Below are 7,635 nucleotides of genomic sequence, written 5' to 3'. Positions count from 1 at the left end.
TCAAGTGAGCTTTTCTGATCACATTTTGTCCGGCGTCCGTCTGTCTGTCCGTCTGTCTGTCTGTAAACTTTTCACATTTTCGACTTCTCAAGAAACGCTGGGCCAATTTCAACCAAACTTGCCACAAAGTATCCTTGGGTGAAGGGGATTCAAGTTTGTTCAAATGAAGGGCCACGCCCTCATTCAAGGGGAGATACATGTAATTGGGAATTAATGAAAATTTGGTGGCATATTTTAAAAATCTTCTTCTCAAGAAGCACTATGCCAGGAAAGATGAAACTTATGGGGAAACATCCTCAGGTAGTGTAGATTCAAGTTTGTTCAAATCATGACCCCCGGGGGTAGGGCGAGGCCAAAATGGCCGACCAAAGTTTTACATAGAAATATATAGGAAAATTCTTTAAAAATCTTCTTCTCAAGAATGACAAATCCATAATTCATCATATTTATATGGAAGCATGCTCAGGTAGTGTAGATTCAAGTTTGTTCAAATCATGACCCCCGGGGGTAGGGCGGGGCCAAAATGGCCGACCAAAGTTTTACATAGAAATATATAGGAAAATTCTTTAAAAATCTTCTTCTCAAGAATGACAAAACCATAATATATCATATTTATATGGAAGCATGCTCAGGTAGTGTAGATTCAAGTTTGTTCAAATCATGACCCCCGGGGGTAGGGCGGGGCCAAAATGGCCGACCAAAGTTTTTAAAAATATATATAAGAAAATTCTTTAAAAAATCATTTTCTAAAAAATAGCAAATCCATGATTGGTCATGGGACTACTTTTGGATTTAAACTTTACAATAAAAAGCCATTTTCTACTTTTTCCTACCCTTAGTGCTCAGGTGAGCGATGTGGCTCATGGGCCTCTTGTTTGTATATATATTAGTGATTACGTAAATCAAAAACAGTATGTTATTGGCCCCTGTGGTATGTTATTACATATTTAACTGCACAAGTGTTTAATATTTGTGGTTATTAATAGATCATTTGATTACTGGCGAAACAGAAATATTCCGTTATAATTATGTAAGGTTTATATAAGGCTAACACTTTTGCAATTGATAAATTCATTATTATGCACACGTTGTTATTTTGCAAATTGGAGAACTGTCAAACATCGGTGCAAATGTTCACAAAGAACTGCAGGTTGCTATGGAGGGTCGTTCTGCACTCTTGACCCTCAAGAGAGAGAGGAAGGAAGAAGCTTCCGTAATTTTAGATGGCACGTATAACGTTTACATATAGGGCTGTAAAGGCAGCGAATGGATTTCGTGGCCAGCGGTTGACGAGGAACTGATCATAATGACGGACCACAAGAGGATTGAAATTTTCCAAGAAAACACCTTAAAAGAGGGCAGAGTTGTCCAGGGCACCAAGAGAAAGGGAGAAGATCATAACAATGAAAGAATATTTTCAAGATTATATATATTCAGAATGCTATGTTCAACCCCACATTTTGGAGGATGGCGAGAGTAGAAGTATTGCAAGCAAATTTTCCTCTACTGGGTGGACTCTGAAGTATTTTGCTCCTGCCCTCCTAGTTGGAGAAATGGTATCAGTCAGCACCTTCAACCCGAAAATTCTTTGAAACTTAAAAGGGAAAAGTACAAAAAAATTATCAAGGTCCAAGTATCCGGCAAATACGGAGTGGAAATTAAGAATGACTCGATTGTAAGAATTCTTTTTTTTAACCATTTTTATATTTTAGCTCACCTGAGCCGAAGGCTCAAGTGAGCTTTTCTGATCACATTATGTCCGTCCGTCCGTCTGTCGGTCCGTCTGTAAACTTTTCACATTTTCGACTTCTTTAAAGAACCACTGGGCCAATTTTGACCAGACTTGGTACAAAGCATCCTTGGGTAATGGGGACTTAAAATTGTAAAAATGAAGGGCCAAATCCCCTCAAAAGGGGAGGTAATCAAGATTTTAAAAAAATAGGGTGGAGTCATTAAAAAATCTTCTCAAGAACCACTGGGCTAGAAAAGATGAAACTTATGTAGAAGCATCCTGGGGTAGTGTAGATTCTAAATTGTTCAAATCATGACCCCCGGGGGTAGGGCGGGGCCACAATGAGGAATCAAAGTTTTACATAGAAATATATAGGAAAAATCTTAGAAAATCTTCTTCTCGTGAACCAATGGGCAAGAAAAGTTGAAACTTATGTGGAAGCATTCTGGGATAGTGTAGATTCTAAATTGTTCAAATCATGACCCCTGGGTGTTGGGCGGGGCCACAATGGGGAATCAAAGTTTTGCATAGAAATATATAGGAAAAATCTTTGAAAATCTACTTCTCAAGAACCACTGGGCCAGAAAAGCTTAAACTTATGTGGAAGCATCCTGTGGCAGTGTAGATTATAAATAGTCCAAATCATGACCCCCGGGGGTAGGGCAAGGCCTCAATGGGGTATCAGAGTTTTACATAGAAATATATAGGAAAAATCTTCTTCTCGAGAACCACTGGGCCAGAAAAGCTGAAAATTATGTGAAAGCATCCAGGGGTAGTGCAGATTCTAAATTGTTCAAATCATGACCCCCGGGGATAGGACGGGGCAGGGGGGATCAAAGTTTAACATAGAAATATATAGGAAAAATATATAGGAAAAATCTTTAAAAATCTTCTACTCAAGAACCACTGGGCTAGAAAAGCTGAAACTTATGTGGAAGCATCCTGGGGTAGTGTAGATTTCAAATTGTCTAAATCATGATCAGTGGAGTAGGGTGGGGTCACAATATGTATTACAAGGGAGAAATCTTGTAAAGAACAGAATGTTTAAAGCTTCTCAGGTGAGCGATGTGGCCCATGGGCCTCTTGTTTTTCAATAAAATGTTTTCCCTTGCTTTGAATAGCGATGAAGAAATAGGTTCGTGTATGTGTGTCTGTCTTTTAGGATTTGTATACTAGGGCGTGTATGTGTATTTAGTGCAAGGAAAGATATTTAACACTGTACTTCCAACATTTAATTTAAATGGGAGTATGAGCTGATTGAAACCCGATTTGATTTTGCCAGCTAATTTATATTTCATTCTTTCATAAACTTATAACACCATTTTCAAATTACTGAGATGCAATTTTGAGAAATATATTATCTTTTTGAATTCGTAATTAAAATCTTCAATTTAATCAATTTTTGAAGAAAAAAAATATAAATTTCAATAGAATCTTTCAAAATAGTACTCATTTATATTATTATTCTAAAATCAACATTAAAAATAATATAAAGCATATAAGTTGGTAAATATTGTGTTTCTCTAGGGTATTAATCACCTCCAATATCAAATATATTTCCCCAGAAAATTTTAAAAACTGATGAGGTACAAATAAACAAACACATATACATGTATATACCTTAATATTGGAGTTGACCCCGTAATTCAAAGCAGAAGAACAAGAATATTCACAACTAATTTATGTACATTTATTTATATTTTAACAGGTTTTCCCTGCGTGCCGATCGTTTTTGTTTCTTTGAGTGGTACTGCAAGAATATAGACATTTCCCTACAAAGTAATTGAGCATTTAAATGAATTATAAGGCACAACAGTGTATTAACTTTCAATCAAATCCTGTTTTTTTAATTTACATTGTTACTTACATGCTTGGGATGGATTAATGATTAACAATATGCGGAAGTGTGCCTGCAAGCAATTTGAATATAGAAAAGTTTAGAACAAACGACAGCAATAACACGTAAATAACTGCTTAGAAAATATTGATCATTAAAACCTAGAATTTCAAATAAATGAATTACTATTAATCCTAAAAGCTAAAACAGTGATTAACATGTAATTAATTAGAATTTCATGGTAAAATGTGTTTCTGTTCTCATATGATACTGCTGTCCAAAAAACGTTCGTTCTTCGATAATGACCAATTGGAAAAATACTTGCACTGCCAATAGCTTTATGAAACATTGACTCTATGAAAATAAGACCTACTTTCAGTGCAGACGACTCCAATCAATGTCTGTAAGCGTTTTGCAAGGCCGGAAATGAAGACAATCTCATTTAGGTGCTCATTACATGTGGCACTCGATTTCACAGTATTCTCCACATTTTCCACGCACGACATAATCTGGCTTTTTTTGCTGTCAAAAATAAGATAGCAGTTTAAAAAAAAATAGGTAATACGTCTCCACTTATACAATTGAATTTAAGTCTGTCCAAATTGTTAGTAAGTTCTCATTTTTTCCTTTATAATCTAAATGATAATCGAGTTAAGATCGGGCCTTTCTATAACTCTCAGTCAGGAAATTGTAACCCCATGCATTGAGAATTTCCCCGAAGTGCCATTGAGCAGTGAGGGGTCTTTTTCGTGCCAGCACCTACTGCGACAGGGGACCTCGGTTAACACGGTCTCATCCGAAGGACCAGTCTTCACGTAACACAGTGGGATTCGAACTCGCAAAGTAAGGATGGATTCCTAACGCCGTGTCTGCTCTAACCACCTCGCCACGCGGGCGACCGAATGGCGTAAGAAGTAAAGATTTGTGCATTGATCATTGCTTTACTATTTTCATTCAGTAGTTACTAGTAGTGAATGCGATACAGTCTTGAGGTGCTTGTAATGGTACTATATTTAAAAAAAATCCGCTCATTTGTGTGTTAATTACCATAATTATTCTGGCAATTTTTGACTTGAATGTAATTTAGAATATAAACATCCCATTAAAATGCTAGAGCATCTAAAAACATTCATACACTAGATTGACAAATATTCAGGGTGTGTGTTTGTATGGTGGGGTTAATCTTATATATGTTAAACATTTTAAATAACTCGTGTGTTAAATACACGTTACAAAACATCAATCAAGAAAAAGTCTAGAATCTGACTGATAGTATTTGGACCATATTAAAGATTTTTTATTCGCATCTTAATAAAAGTCCATGTATTCCTCGATATTAAAGTCGGCAGCGCAGAAGTTGCATTTCTGCGTTTGCTTTAGTTTCGCGCAGAAAGGAGGTGATCCTTCCGTCGCGGGTTGGAATCACACCGCGGAAGGCGGAGACCGAGATTCTGTGTCGAAGAAGATTGTGGAATAAAGATCCTTCACCTGCTCAAAGACAATTAAGTACTGAATACGCCTTCCACCGGCAAATGGTTGCATCTTAATTATGTTCCCCAAACGGAGTTTGGGAACATATTGTTTTTACTCGGTTTCTTATTATTATTATTAAGGTCTTCCGTCTTCACGGAAGACCTTATAGTGATTCTACTGTTTCTTATTATTATTATTATTATTATTATTATTTTTCCGTACACCAAATTTTGTGCACGCGATTTCTCGAAGACTACTGGGTGAATTTTCATGAAATTTACAGAAATTATGTGTTACTATCTGAAGTTATTTTTTCCGAGAGATTTTTTGAAAATTCGTTTCTGGTGCCAAGTTACGGGACATTTTCTGAAAATAAAATGACATTTTGTCCACGATTAAACTCAAAAACGGTAAAAGATATCAACATGAAACTTTCAGGGATTATAGATCGTAATATTTACCATCCAGGACGCGACCTTTCGTTCGTCGTCAGTACTTCCTGTCGTTAGGAGAAGCGAAATGAAAAAATCGGATTTTCTAACTTTTTTGTTTTTAAATATTTTTTATTTATTTTTGGAATGATAATAGACACCCTTTGATTGATGTTTACTGTATAAGTTGTTTGAATATTGGTTAATCTGAACTCTAGATATTAATATTTGAAAATCTGAAGCGGGTCCAAGATGGCGTCTGCCTCTGTCAACTCCGCCATTTCGCGAGTAGGGGTTTGTGGAGGCAGCTGAGCGTTTGATTAAACCATTCTTACATAAGGATACATGAAATGTAGAAAACTACTTGGACTTTCACGTAGTAGTACGTTGTAATTACGTGTCAATCTTAAAACTTAATTTCCGTTTAACTGGGCTAGATACGATATGTAATATGTACAATGTGTTAAATATACCTTCTTAACGTCGAAATAAAATAAAGGCGATAAGAACGTTTTATTTATTCAATTTCATTGAAGCTATCACACCTATTTAATAGATCAGTCCAAAGAAAAGACGCGAATATTTACTCGTGGTGTTTGGCACGAAATTATCAATAGTGGCCCGCCTATTATAATTCTTAGACAGGTGTACTGTTGCAAATGTATACACAAGTATATTTAGAGCAGTAGCTTAATGGTTTGCGCGTTAATAGATCACGTAGTAATTACGTTACAATTCTGTGTCAAACTAAAGATTTATTCCAGGGTCTTCTCAAACGTCTTCTGTAACTGGTTTTGGTTGGTTCTCAAAGTAGAAAAAGAAAAGACTAAATGTGCAAATGACAGATACCTATTATCATTTGTTTTGCAAGACGGAAAAACAGATCTTAAATCATAGTTATAAGTTATAGTTTTTCAAGAAACAATATCGATGCATGTATATAGTAAGTATAAAACGTATAAACACTGTTTTTCCCATGCACACTTGTGTGATATTAAACGAATAGAAAAGACAAAAATAAGAAAACCATTTTAATAAGATCGTCTAATGGAGTTTATATTAACATTCTTTTCTCAAAGATCTGAATCAAGTTATTGAACATAAATGGTATCTGATTCCTTGACTGTCGTAGAGCGAGGCAGGCATGTTTTTTGGCGAAACATTTCAACCTTTTTATGAAAGTGTAACTAATCGGCATAGTTCACTTCTGAGACGGGAAATTAAAAAAAATTAAATTATAGTCATTTCACTGCTTTTGTGTTACTTTTCTACAGAATGTGTACAATGTGTTAAATATATTTTCTAAACCTCGAAATGTAGGCTATGAGAACGTTCTTTTTTTCTTAATTTCATTGAAGCTATCACACCTTTTTAATAGATCAGTCCAAAGAAAAGGCGCGAAGATTTGACGTGGCGTTTGGCGCGAAATTATGAATAAAGGCCCGTCTTTTATAATTTTTAGACAGGTGTACTGTAGCAAAAGTATACACAAGTACATTAAGAGCAGTAATCCCAATAGCGTAATGGTTAGCGCGTTGGGGATAAAAGGGGAAAAAAGCGAATTGGATTTTCACGCTGGCGACCTGGATTCAATTTGTGACCAAAATGTTTAATCAATTCTCAGCTCGACTTTACGAGTTTTTTTTCCAGAATCAGACGGAAGACCTCTCGTTGCTCGCAACGAGATCGTTTCTAGTTATTATTATTATTCTTTTTTTTCTTCTTTGTTCTCCGGTACTTTTTTTGTCCGCAAGTGTTCTCAGAAACTGTTCACCCAACTAAGTTAAAACCTTTTTAGGGTTTATAGGTGTCAAGTGTAGGTGTGCGGAACGAAGGTCATTTTGCGCGCATACGCCTGCACGTGCGTGCGCGTGAAATGAGTGAAATGACTGATATACTTATTATAGCCATAACTTTTACATTTTTTATTAAAATGCTTTGAATCTTATTCTATAAGTATATATTAATAGTCTAGATAATATGACATGGTCAAATTAGCACGAACTCACGTGCATGCACGTGCGCTTCGCTCTGATTGGCTAAAACAAAGATCTCAATAACTCTTTTGTTTGTTGATGAAATGCTTTGAAATTTTGAATATAGTCATGCATTAGGATATACTACAATATCATATATAGCAGGTATCATGAAAACACGCGCAT

General features: G+C 35.7%; 1 long non-coding RNA gene across 1 annotated transcript; it reads right to left on the bottom strand.

The window, feature by feature from the left end:
- Positions 1-3,408: 3,408 nt before the first annotated feature.
- Positions 3,409-4,097, bottom strand: LOC134255058 (uncharacterized). The gene is made up of 3 exons (XR_009989443.1): positions 3,943-4,097; positions 3,600-3,642; positions 3,409-3,504 (listed from the first exon to the last, which is right to left on the bottom strand). It is a non-coding gene; the product is annotated as an uncharacterized LOC134255058 (long non-coding RNA).
- Between the last annotated feature and the right edge of the window lie 3,538 nt (positions 4,098-7,635).

Source organism: Saccostrea cucullata, unplaced genomic scaffold, assembly GCF_032062105.1.
Source record: "Saccostrea cucullata isolate Sc308-1 unplaced genomic scaffold, CSIRO_AGI_Scuc_v1 ctg17029, whole genome shotgun sequence".
In the NCBI taxonomy this organism is placed as follows: Eukaryota; Metazoa; Mollusca; class Bivalvia; order Ostreida; family Ostreidae; genus Saccostrea; species Saccostrea cuccullata.
Note: the sequence above shows the minus strand (reverse complement) of the source record. Positions and strands in the feature narration are given on the sequence as shown.